At 38.2% G+C, this 12,909-nt stretch overlaps 1 protein-coding gene across 10 annotated transcripts in view; it reads right to left on the reverse strand.

Moving 5' to 3' along the window:
• Positions 1–4,823: 4,823 nt before the first annotated feature.
• Positions 4,824–12,909, reverse strand: part of LOC125795227 (deleted in malignant brain tumors 1 protein-like) — a 36,515-nt gene continuing 28,429 nt past the window's right edge. Inside the window, exons 16-26 of one of the 10 annotated variants that reach the window (XM_049473716.1) lie at positions 11,077–11,176; positions 10,750–10,814; positions 10,608–10,631; positions 10,426–10,486; positions 10,257–10,338; positions 8,205–8,380; positions 8,024–8,064; positions 6,832–7,945; positions 5,774–5,869; positions 5,602–5,672; positions 4,824–5,365 (exon numbers count right to left, since the gene is read on the reverse strand). The gene's annotated coding sequence lies outside the window, so the exon portion shown is untranslated. Of the gene's footprint in view, positions 5,366–5,601; positions 5,673–5,773; positions 5,870–6,831; positions 8,381–10,256; positions 10,339–10,425; positions 10,487–10,607; positions 10,635–10,748; positions 10,815–11,076; positions 11,177–12,909 lie in introns of those variants that run through there. The other 9 variants (XM_049473714.1, XM_049473715.1, XM_049473713.1 and 6 more) reach the window with 9 other exon arrangements.

Here is a 12,909-nt window from a genome sequence, read left to right on the forward strand (position 1 = left end):
ACCTTTTTCAGAAGCGCTGTCAGTGCCATTCTCATATAAAAGGCTTAAAATCAAATCTCAAATGTGCAGCTTATAATAGTAAATAAAATAATGTACTATGTAATTGTGTAGAACACAAACTGTATAAACACAAAATTTAATTCTAGAATTGATATACACTATCTGCTGCTGTCAGTACAAATGGATGGCTGGATCAAAAATCAGAGGGAAAATATTAAACTGGGGATTCACAAAAATGCTTTTTCTTAAGTTCTTAAGTTTATACTTAACTTAAGAGGTCTGTTTTGGTTATTTTTCTTAATGTTTATTTTGTACCAAAAAAATGGAATAATAATATATATACCTTTTATGATACACTCACATTTCAGTGCTTGGTTTGACTCTGTTTTTTTATTTTCCTAATGTTTTCTTAAGCCGTCACATCAGTGTATCAGCACTGGCATTCAGAGCCCCTTATTCACCATCGTACTCCATTGGACATTTCAGGGACAACAGCCTTTTTTGCCCAATTATAAACACTCTTCTTGTAAAAGTTATCCAGACATAGGTAAAAAAAAAAAAAAAAACAACAGTAGAACTATAAAGTATTGAAAGACTAGGATACTAAAAGCCAGTAATGTTAGCCCTGCTTTATTTGTCTCACTATCTTTATATATCAGTTGCTTTAAACATTATAATGTTAAGCATAATTTTATTTATAAATTTAAATAGAACAAAACATAAATGTTGTTTTAATAAACGTTAGCAATAAATAATCTCAAAATAACACATCTAAAATACAGCAGACTAATAGTTTAAACCATTAAACCCAGCCTTTCATTGAGCTGAGAGAAAATTAAGTGTGCTGTTCAATTTCCAACGTTAAGAAATGGGTTAGACAAGCTATACTAATGCACCATCCATCATCTCAGCAGCTGTTCAGCTGTGACTTTTGGAAGAAACCAAAGTCCATGGAAAAGAGCGGGGGGGGGGGGATGTCTGAGATTTAATATAACAATATTATTTTAATATAACTGTGCATAGTTAATTATTACACTTACTCTGAATTACATAAGAGTGCTAGTAAAATATAAAATAATAAAAAAAAAAAATATATATATATAAACATTTCGGGCACCGTAGCCCCCACACCTAGTTTTGAATGGTCGTGTCTCCCCTGATTCAGTCAGTAAGAACAAGACGGTCGCCCTTTTCTTCGGGGATCTTCAGGGAGTTTGCAGGAGGTGTAATTTAGGGGGAACAATCATTAATGTTGGGTTAAATAATCTAGTGTTTTTTCACTCTGGTGCTGAAGGTCCGCTGCGCTGCTCTTTACTGTTTTCATTAAAAGCCCCTCAGTCTTAAAACAGCGGCAGTAAAACAGGCGGAGCGGTGGGCCTCCAGCAGCAGTAGTGATAGATACTGCCGGTGTAGAGTGGAGCAGCGCGAAGGGAGCTCTTTCAGTCCCGGTGAGTAATTTAGCTAGCTGGCTCTCTGTGAAGCGCGGTCTTATTATAATACCTAACTACAGCGTGGTGACACTATTTAAACTGAAGCGTGTTAATGGCGAATAACGCTGTAAGATAGCTAAGGCTAGCGAGCTACGGTGGAGCTGGCTAAGCTAATTAGCTTAGCCAGCTCCACCGTAGCTCGCTAGCCTTAGCTTCAGTTAGCCCGATTACCTGCAGCAGCTGCCCGTTCAGAAAAAAAAAAACACAACCAGCGCTATTTAAGAGCTGCTTTACGAGCTTCTCTCCCAGCATAGGGTGTGTTTTTCTCAATCAGCAGCTGCTTTTAAACCACGCTGTAGTTTAGTAATAAGATCGCGCTTCACCGAGAGTGGAAACAGCCAGTTAAATTACCTAACAGGGCTGAAAGAGCTCCTCTGTTCTCCGGTCTAATTCGGTCTAAATAAACCCAAACACCTTTGGTTTATTTAGATTTAAGTTAGCAGTTTGTTCTCTCTAGACAAAAAACGAAAATAAGAATAAAAAAAAGAAAAAAAATGAAAAATAAAAAACAATAAAATAAGGGGGGCGCAGTCTGCGCATGCGCCAGATTTTGCGGCCGCGCATGCGCAGAAGACCGCAAAAAATTCGGTCCACTGCGCATGCGCCAGATTTTGCGGCCGCGCATGCGCAGAAGACCGCAAAAAATTCGGTCCACTGCGCATGCGCCAGATTTTGCGGCCGCGCATGCGCAGAAGACCGCAAAAAAATCGGTCCACTGCGCATGCGCCAGATTTTGCGGCCGCGCATGCGCAGAAGACCGCAAAAAATTCGGTCCACTGCGCATGCGCCAGATTTTGCGGTCGCGCATGCGCAGAAGACCGCAAAAATTCGGTCCACTGCGCATGCGCCAGATTTTGCGGTCGCGCATGCGCAGAAGACCGCAAAAAATCGGTCCACTGCGCATGCGCGGCCGCAAAATCTGGCGCATGCGCAGAAGACCGCAAAAAATCGGTCCACTGCGCATGCGCCAGATTTTGCGGCCGCGCATGCGCACAAGACCGCAAAAAATCGGTTCACTGCGCATGCGCCAGATTTTGCGCCCGCGCATGCGCAGAAGACCGCAAAAAAATCGGTCTACTGCGCACGCGCGGCCGCAAAATCTGGCGCATGCGCAGACTGCGCCCCCCTTATTTTATTGTTTTTTATTTTTCATTTTTTTTTTATTTTTAATTCTTATTTTCGTTTTTTGTCTAGAGAGAACAAACTGCTAACTTAAATCTAAATAAACCAAAGGTGTTTGGGTTTATTTAGACCGAATTAGACCGGAGAACAGAGGAGCTCTTTCAGCCCTGTTAGGTAATTTAACTGGCTGTTTCCACTCTCGGTGAAGCGCGATCTTATTACTAAACTACAGCGTGGTTTAAAAGCAGCTGCTGATTGAGAAAAACACACCCTATGCTGGGAGAGAAGCTCGTAAAGCAGCTCTTAAATAGCGCTGGTTGTGTTTTTTTTTTTTCTGAACGGGCAGCTGCTGCAGGTAATCGGGCTAACTGAAGCTAAGGCTAGCGAGCTACGGTGGAGCTGGCTAAGCTAATTAGCTTAGCCAGCTCCACCGTAGCTCGCTAGCCTTAGCTATCTTACAGCGTTATTCGCCATTAACACGCTTCAGTTTAAATAGTGTCACCACGCTGTAGTTAGGTATTATAATAAGACCGCGCTTCACAGAGAGCCAGCTAGCTAAATTACTCACCGGGACTGAAAGAGCTCCCTTCGCGCTGCTCCACTCTACACCGGCAGTATCTATCACTACTGCTGCTGGAGGCCCACCGCTCCGCCTGTTTTACTGCCGCTGTTTTAAGACTGAGGGGCTTTTAATGAAAACAGTAAAGAGCAGCGCAGCGGACCTTCAGCACCAGAGTGAAAAAACACTAGATTATTTAACCCAACATTAATGATTGTTCCCCCTAAATTACACCTCCTGCAAACTCCCTGAAGATCCCCGAAGAAAAGGGCGACCGTCTTGTTCTTACTGACTGAATCAGGGGAGACACGACCATTCAAAACTAGGTGTGGGGGCTACGGTGCCCGAAATGTTTATATATATATATATATTTTTTTTTTTTATTATTTTATATTTTACTAGCACTCTTATGTAATTCAGAGTAAGTGTAATAATTAACTATGCACAGTTATATTAAAATAATATTGTTATATTAAATCTCAGACATCCCCCCCCCCCCGCTCTTTTCCATGGACTTTGGTTTCTTCCAAAAGTCACAGCTGAACAGCTGCTGAGATGATGGATGGTGCATTAGTATAGCTTGTCTAACCCATTTCTTAACGTTGGAAATTGAACAGCACACTTAATTTTCTCTCAGCTCAATGAAAGGCTGGGTTTAATGGTTTAAACTATTAGTCTGCTGTATTTTAGATGTGTTATTTTGAGATTATTTATTGCTAACGTTTATTAAAACAACATTTATGTTTTGTTCTATTTAAATTTATAAATAAAATTATGCTTAACATTATAATGTTTAAAGCAACTGATATATAAAGATAGTGAGACAAATAAAGCAGGGCTAACATTACTGGCTTTTAGTATCCTAGTCTTTCAATACTTTATAGTTCAACTGTTGTTTTTTTTTTTTTTTTTACCTATGTCTGGATAACTTTTACAAGAAGAGTGTTTATAATTGGGCAAAAAAGGCTGTTGTCCCTGAAATGTCCAATGGAGTACGATGGTGAATAAGGGGCTCTGAATGCCAGTGCTGATACACTGATGTGACGGCTTAAGAAAACATTAGGAAAATAAAAAAACAGAGTCAAACCAAGCACTGAAATGTGAGTGTATCATAAAAGGTATATATATATTATTATTCCATTTTTTTGGTACAAAATAAACATTAAGAAAAATAACCAAAACAGACCTCTTAAGTTAAGTATAAACTTAAGAACTTAAGAAAAAGCATTTTTGTGAATCCCCAGTTTAATATTTTCCCTCTGATTTTTGATCCAGCCATCCATTTGTACTGACAGCAGCAGATAGTGTATATCAATTCTAGAATTAAATTTTGTGTTTATACAGTTTGTGTTCTACACAATTACATAGTACATTATTTTATTTACTATTATAAAAGCTGCACATTTGAGATTTGATTTTAAGCCTTTTATATGAGAATGGCACTGACAGCGCTTCTGAAAAAGGTCACCTCTAAAACTGCTGATTCTAAAGAGTTTAGAGTTGCATGCCCACCTGTAAGACCAGACTTTTTACTTCTAAAAAAACAAGTCACTCAGATCTATCCTTAAAAACAATTGCAGAAATTCAGCAACCCAGATCAGTTGTTAATTCAAAAAAGAGACAGACAAGTGTTACAGAGACATTTGTATTTATTTCAATACATGTGTACTACAAAAAAATGTTTCTGCACACATAACCATTGACCATTTCACAGTGGCAGCCTCGATTGCTTTATTTGATGTACACTCAAGCTTAAAGAGTAAGATTTACATTTTGGAAGCATAATATGCTAAACTGACACAAACATTTGTCTTCATTTAAAGACAAAAAAACATTTGACAAACAAATGCATAATATTGTGATGTATGCACGGCTCAGTAAAAAGCTCTTACAGTGAAGATGGGGGATGGACATAAAGTTGAGGTTATATAGCTATAGCTTTAGGGGCACAATATGCCCGAATCCAATCCCTGAACATCACTCACCTTTTATAAGTGTGTGAAAACCGACATTAGAGCAAAGATTTAGACCTTGTGCAGGGCTTAAGGGTTTTAGTTGAGATACACAAGCAAGTGTCGTCTGCTACATAAGTGCAGGGTCACTGAAAGACACGGTCACACCAAAGTCCTCCTTGTAGATGTCCCAGGTTTTGGACTTACGTGGGTTGTCCAGTTCCTCCCTTGACAGATAGAGCCTGTTTTGGGACCAAAGCATTATAGATTGCATTCAAGCAGCAGTCCATATGATTTTTCCTTTTACATTGAAAGCAGTAATGTTTACTAAACTGAGAGGGGACAAAATATCAAAATATTCTAATTAATGAATTAAGTGGCCTGGCATTTTTATATATAAAATCTAAAACCAGAGTGGTCTGGTGGGTAAACAAAGCCAGTGTCTGCCTCTGAGGACAATGGACAGCAAAAACCTCACCTGTTGTTCTCTACAAATGAAGTGTTGAACCAGAAATAGAAAGGATAGTCCTCATACCCCTTTGGAAGACCCTGGGCATAGAGAACAATAGAGAAAAAACATTTTGCCCAACAACTGGAAAAAAACGATGTCCATAAAATCATTCTTACGTTACAATAGATTGGGAACTTACAGCCCTGGATTCAAACATGACCTTAACATCACCACAAACCACTGGCCCTTCCTGAAAGCTGATCACCACGGCATTGTTTTCAGTATCTGGGAACAGCTGGTAAAATATGAGAACACAGTATATGAGCGAACAGTAAAATAAACACAAAGGAACATAAGACAAACATCTGAAAGACCTTTCCCAACAATTACAATGTGATTTATGTTTTAGTGGGCTGCTACTGTCTTTAAAGGTTCAATATTATGAGCTTATTGAATATTTAAAAGTTGTTCTTTAGTACATATTTAAAATATGATTTGGGGTTAAGATGATACCGATTCACAAACGCTTTCACTAGTGTATGTATGTACAAAATCTTTTAATAGTGTATGTAAGGCTGTTTTTTCACACTATAGTTTGTTTGCTCTGGTCCAAGTCAGGTAATTAATTGATTCTCTTGGAGCATTTCCCTCATGGTTTGTTGTTTTAACAGAGGATAAAATTCAAGCTCACCAAAATGAGTCACAACAATCTTTGTAATCTCTTTGGTTGTTGGTCAGAGCTGTCTTGGCTGGGAGCAAGAAAGTAAACAGATTTCTGTGCAGTTTAACATGGAACAACAGCAGAGGTGGCATGTGTTCATTTGACTGACTCCACATCTTAAAACTGAGTATGCTTGACAGATGGGTTGGATCAAGGTCAGATCATGTTCTCATCACAAACCAACCAATTCAGAGTTCAGACCAACAGTTCTCAGCAGTCTCATTGCAGTTGTGATTACTGTACTCATCCATGTCCAAACAAACAGCACTACACGTAAATATGAACAGTTTATTTTGACAAATAAAAAAAGTAGGTGTGAAATCACCCTAAACTACTAAATCATTTAGGGGTTGTGGGATTAGCCCACTTCACATGTCTGTTCTGGATATGCCATATAGCTCTGGTTTTAATTAGGAAACCACTGTGTTTAAGGTTCACAGTTTTTCACTTTTTTGTACTGAAACTACTCTTGTCATTTGACTATGAGGAAGTAAATACAGTTTTATACTGTAGAAAACCTTTAAAAGTTAGCTTACCCTACAGTTCGTCTGCGTGGCACAGACACACTGGAACACCTGCTCTCTTTTCACTATGATCCGCACCTTCAGATCACTGCCATTGCCCTTTCCCACACCTGCACAACAAACACAGCAATGCCCAGGAGCATTAAATTACATAACCAATACACATAACAGTGCAGTCACTCTGAAAGGAGCAGACTGACTGCAGATTTTAATTGGAACTACACAGGAAACAGCCCCTAAACATACACTGCCCCCCAAAAGTACTTGATAAGTCAGTCTCATTTCTTTATTTCTGCTTTAGACTGAAAACAAATTGGGTTTGACATTAAAAGATGAATAGGAGACAAAAGGTCAACAATTCAGCTTTTGTCCGAACTTACCAATTTGTCTTCAATATTCATCTTTAAATTATATTTTTGTTACACCAAAATGTTTTCACTAGAGCAGAAGAAAAAAAAAAATCAATTGGCCTCAGTGTTTCAATACTTTTGTAGGAGAGTGCAGACATACAGCTCTGGGAAAAAAAGAAACCACTTAAAAATCTCATTGAAAACCTCTGGAATATAATCAAGAGGAAGATGGATAATCTCAAGCCATCAAACCAAACTGAACTGCTTGAATTTTTGCACCAGGAATGGCATAAACTTATCCAAAAGCAGTGTGCAAGACTGGTGGAGGAGAACATGCCAAGATGCATGAAAACCATTTTTTTCCCCAGAGCTGTATGTTTAACTACATGGTCTCAGTCTTCAACTGAGCACAGCAGAAACTAAAGGAGCAGTTCTGACACACTGAATATATACATACACATTCACCTCACCTCAGGAGAAATACAGTACCTGCGCACTCTCAAACTAAACGCTGTCAATCAACCATGTACACACCATCGTACCCGTGAAAAAAAACCCTGCTCAGCTAAAATGAATAAGTGAATCCAGTTTGGATATGGCTTTAGACATTCAGCTGAACAACTATGGTGATGGGTTAACCTAAAAATCAAATCAAATACATATAGAAAACATTGATGATGTCTTTAAATCAGTGAAAACTTCAGCATCACCTTTGCCTCCTTTGCAGTGGATGGCAATGACATTCCCTCAAACTGGCAGTGTAGTTCAACATGTCACTGAGAACACAATAACACAAAGTTCAATATGTGAATAAGAGCTTAGGTTCTCTGCCCAAACCCAACCCAAGGTCTGACCTGGCTCGAGATTTCCCACCACTTTCCTCAGGTTCCTCGGGCTAAAGAAAATAATATAGTTATAAGTTATTTTCATTTTATATAAAGCTATGAATCAAAATATAGCAGAAACAAATCAAACTGTTTTTAAAAAAAAGTTGCACAAGTGCAAAGTGCACACTGTCCATATTACGCACTTCACCTGCCGCTGCGCTTTCCTCCAAATGTGCTGGCTGCTTGGCAATGCTGCATCAGCAGCAGCTCGAAAAGAAGCGGTGGCTGACTTCACATGTATCGGAGAAAGAGTGTGCTAGTCTTCATCCTCCTGGTGTGTTGGGGCATTACTAGTGATAGGGGGAGTCCTAACGAGTGGGTTGGCTGTGTAAATTGGGGAGAAAATGGGAAAAAAATATAAATAAAATTATAAAAGAATTTATTTTCTTTTCTTAAACCATGTTATATTATACTAGATTAGAGGAAAGTCATTCAGACATTGTTGTAGCCTAATGTTTAGGCCTTTGGATCATTGTTTGCATTGTTCATGTTATAATCTTTTGGAGATCTGTTCCTAATAATTAATAATATTTTTCTTAAATAATAGGTCTTATTCATTCTTCACTCATTCTAAACAGAACGAAAATGTTTTTTAAAAGCTCAGTTTTAATGCTCTACTTACTCAAAAAAGGTCAGGTTTAATTCGGGCTTTGGCTCAAAATGACAGTGTATGGGGCAGGTTGGGTCGAGCTCTAATGTGAATCCTTATACTGCATTCCATCTGAAGTAGGAATTCAGAACTGGAAATTTCCAAGTTCTAAGTAGAACATTTCAACTGGAATAAACCCACAAGTTCAGAACGCAAGATGGCTGCACCAAACATCAACAGTAGTAAAAGCAGTAGTATTTTACGTTTCATTAGCACGTCTAGCTGTTCATGTTTCCATTGTGTGTGTGAATGTGCGTCTGGTATCGCTGACAATGCAAAAAATTATAACCTGGGACATATAATGTGGGACATTTTTTGGTTACATTTGCTATAAAACACTGGTACATGATTAATAATTAAGTTGTAGTAAACATGAAAGTCTTTAGCTTATTTTATAATTCCCTCTGGAAAAAAAGAAAACAAGGGTAAAATATGTATACACATGAAGATTACAAATAGTGTTAACATATAAATTTAAATTATTTTCTGTGCCTTTTCTATGCTTTCGCAGCACATTTTAATGACCATAGCGTGTTTAAAACATCAGAGTAGACAAGAATGTATATCAAAACTGATTATAGTAGGCCTATATTTACATTAAATATATTTAAATAATTAAAAAAAAACATTTATTTAAGCAATGCTAAGACACAATCTTCAATAATAAAATGTGTCAAATTCTGAGCGCTCCATAATGTAGGGCTAAATTACTTCACTCTGCACTGATGTATTAATCAGCTCAGGCCCATAAACATTTGGTAAACATTTCTAATGTTTAACCTGTAAACAGTATTTCACACTTTCATCAAACATGATATAGAATCTTCTGTTTAAAACTTTGAACAGAATCAATTTTTAAATAAACTAATTTGGCATATATCTGGCTGTCAGGGAATATGTTTAGGTTGTGTCTATATTGTGTAGATTCTTTATTTTTTAACAGCTTTTAAATGCATCTGTTTAAATGTTGCCTTCTTGTCACCATTACTGGTAATTTACTTGCATATATAACCAATATGCTTCCCAAAGAGTGGAAGAGAGCAAGAGCTTAATTACAGCCTAAACACCTAGATTTTTCTCTGTGAATTTACAGTTATATTCCATCTGAAACTCCAATCAAGTTATCAAATTATTTTTTAAATAGCTTTTCTCAGTCGATAAACAGAGTCGATAAACAGAGTCGATAAATGGAAACACAAAGATCACAAAGAGTAAATTTGACTTTGACTTTGTTTTTTTTTTTTGTTTTTTTCCAAAACTTATCCAGGCCTGAAAATGACTATTTTCAAGTTCCTTGACTTTTCCAGGTTTTTCATGACCCTGTTCCACAGTGCTTCATATACACCTCAAAAATAGCTAGTTATGTACAGGTGCAAGTTTCACTTATAGGGTAAGACATTTTTTCGACATATTTTGTACAGTTATTTTAACAGAACGTTGTCGACTCAGGTGTGAAGTTATTCCCAGCTCCAACATCCAACATAAAAGCTAAATGGAACACAACGTTAACGGCAGAAGAAGCATTTGAGTAAAGTGCTGCTCATTACTTACTCTAATGACGGTACGTTATGGTCGTCAATCATCACTCGTTGCACTCTGTAATGGAAGAACAGTGGATCGTAGCCTTTTTGACCTGAAACAAGACCAAAGCTATGCTCAGCACCACTCATTTATTGAGTGTCTCCAGCAATATAATATAATATTATATGATCTAACTTACTGCAGAGATTGTAAACTCTGTAATGATCGGGATGCTTTGTGTCCAGAAATATGGCAGCTTCCTAAATACAGCAAATTGTAACATTGTTACATAAAAATCTGTTTAAATCAATAATTCAGCTAAAATAATTGCCTTCTACAGACTTTTCAGTTTTATTTTATTTTCTTAATTGTTAAGCTTACTTTTATGGGATTTCTGTAGAGTGCCTGCTTTCCAGGTGAGGGAAAAGACATGGCAACAAACATTATTAACTATTGGATCCCAAACCATAAGCAGAAAATCTAGATTCAAATAAGATTACATAATTAGGTAAAGCATCCCAACCTGTGACATAGGTGAGATCCAAATCAAATCCATCCTTTTTGTTACCGCCTTTTGTTCTCAGATACCTGCAAGATTCACAAATGCCACAAATCAGCATACAAACAGTAACTTGGGTGTATTTTAAAAGGTTTTGATGGATTTTAATAATTTTCCAACCTATTTCTAAATACATCAAAATGTTTAATTTTTTTTATTTAATTCTCTCTGAATCATGATGAAATAATCAAACTGTAATTAAGTTTAACATTTCATTAGAATCTATATGAATAATTGATATAATTTAATTAAAATAAAAGAATGATGGCCAGCATCCATTTAGATCCTCACCTTTCTTCTAGTGACCTTCTCCAGATCTTTCTTCTGAGAGGCCAGACGAAAGACACGCACCAGGATAACTATCCTCAAAGCCCTCAGGAAGCTCACCACCCTGTTAATGATAGAGAAAATCACATGAATAGCTAAGAAAGAACAACATGTAGATGAATAGTTTACCACATCATCTGAACACAGCATTTGTTCTTTGCACTGTATGATAATTTAATGATGAATGGACTAATCTGCGTCATGAAGTACGAGACTCATATAGCTTTCATTGCCAAGATTTTACCTGCTATCACTAAAGATTAATAAGATAAATACACGTTAGCCCTGTAAATCCACCTAACGTGCAAATGATCTTAACGCCAGCACGAACGAGTAACGGATTAGTAAACACGCAGGTAACCCTCGCTGTTTCTGAAAGAAAACTTCTCCTCTGTCTCTGTTTATACAGCGATGGTTTGGGTTTAAAGCTGGGTTTGTTGTGCTGGATATTTGCTGCAATATTATGAACTGAGATCAACCAGTGCTAACCAGTGACTTTAAAAAACAAATAAACACAGCTGTTACTGGACTGAAGGGGTTTTAAATATATTGTAGCGTCCGCCTGGACTCTGAAAGAAGGACCGAGTAGGCAGTTTAAGTCGCTTTATTGACTCAACTTAGAACACAGGTTGCTGTAGGCCGCAACCACGCCGAAAAATTAGTGTTGTGTCGTTCATGAATCATTTGAGTGAACGAACTGAATCCAATCACTTCCCCAGCTGATTCGTTAATTTCTCAGTTCAGTAGTTAAGCTCAGCAGCGACCCCACAGGCCGGCAGGGGAACTGCTGTGTGGTCTGTGAATCACTGAATCACCGGCGAATCTGGTGGCGGAGACTCTAATTGCGAGGAAACTTGCTCAATGCTCAGTGATTCCTTCACTCACTGAACTGTTATCAGGGCTGGTGCTCTCGTTCACTCAGTGATTCGGTCACTCACTGAACTGTTATCAGGGCTGGCGCTCTCGAGAAAGAAAAACAAGGTTGAGGCCTGGTAATAGTAATAATAACGTATATTCAATTCAATTCAATTCAATTCAATTCAATTTATATAGCGCTTTTTACAACAAAGGTTGTCACAAAGCCGCTTTACAGGAAAAACAGGTCCACGCCTCTTATGAGCAGCACCACAGAGATGCCAATTTTATGGTGACACAGTGGCAAGGAAAAACTCCCTTTAAGAGGAAGAAACCTTGGAAGGAACCAAGACTCAGTCCGAGGAACCCATCCTACTCGGGTTGACCCGCTCAGTACAAACAAACAACAAACAACAAACAAATAACAGAACAAAACAGTACAGAGAATTAATGTGAACTATGGCTAATATAACAGGTACTAATTTATGAATATAAGAATGTGATGGGCACAAACTATAGAGCTATGGCTAATACAGAAACAGATACTGAGTGTGTTAATGGTAATCAGTGCAGGGTTGCAGAGCCGGACAACAACACAGCGGGCAGTGGAGAGCCAGGCTGGGAACATCAGGAACAGGGCATCTCCATACATGTAAAAGAGATAGATAGAGAAAACAGAAAGGAAAGGAAGAGAAAAAAAAGCAGGAGTTAGAAGGGCTGTGTAATAACTCTGATGAATAGAAGGACAGGGCTGATTCCTGAAAGCTGGAACCACAGACGGACACATCCAGGAAGACCGGCCGGCCAGGCGTCTCAGCACATGTGAGAAAGATAGAGATAGAGAACAGAGAGGGGAGGGAAGAAAAAGGGGTTAGAATGGTTTTATAAAACTCTGCTGGAGTGGGATGGGCACTGGTAGCAGCAGCTCAGGACATGGGGAGA

This window comes from Astyanax mexicanus, unplaced genomic scaffold (assembly GCF_023375975.1).
Source record: "Astyanax mexicanus isolate ESR-SI-001 unplaced genomic scaffold, AstMex3_surface scaffold_44, whole genome shotgun sequence".
Lineage (NCBI taxonomy): Eukaryota > Metazoa > Chordata > Actinopteri > Characiformes > Acestrorhamphidae > Astyanax > Astyanax mexicanus.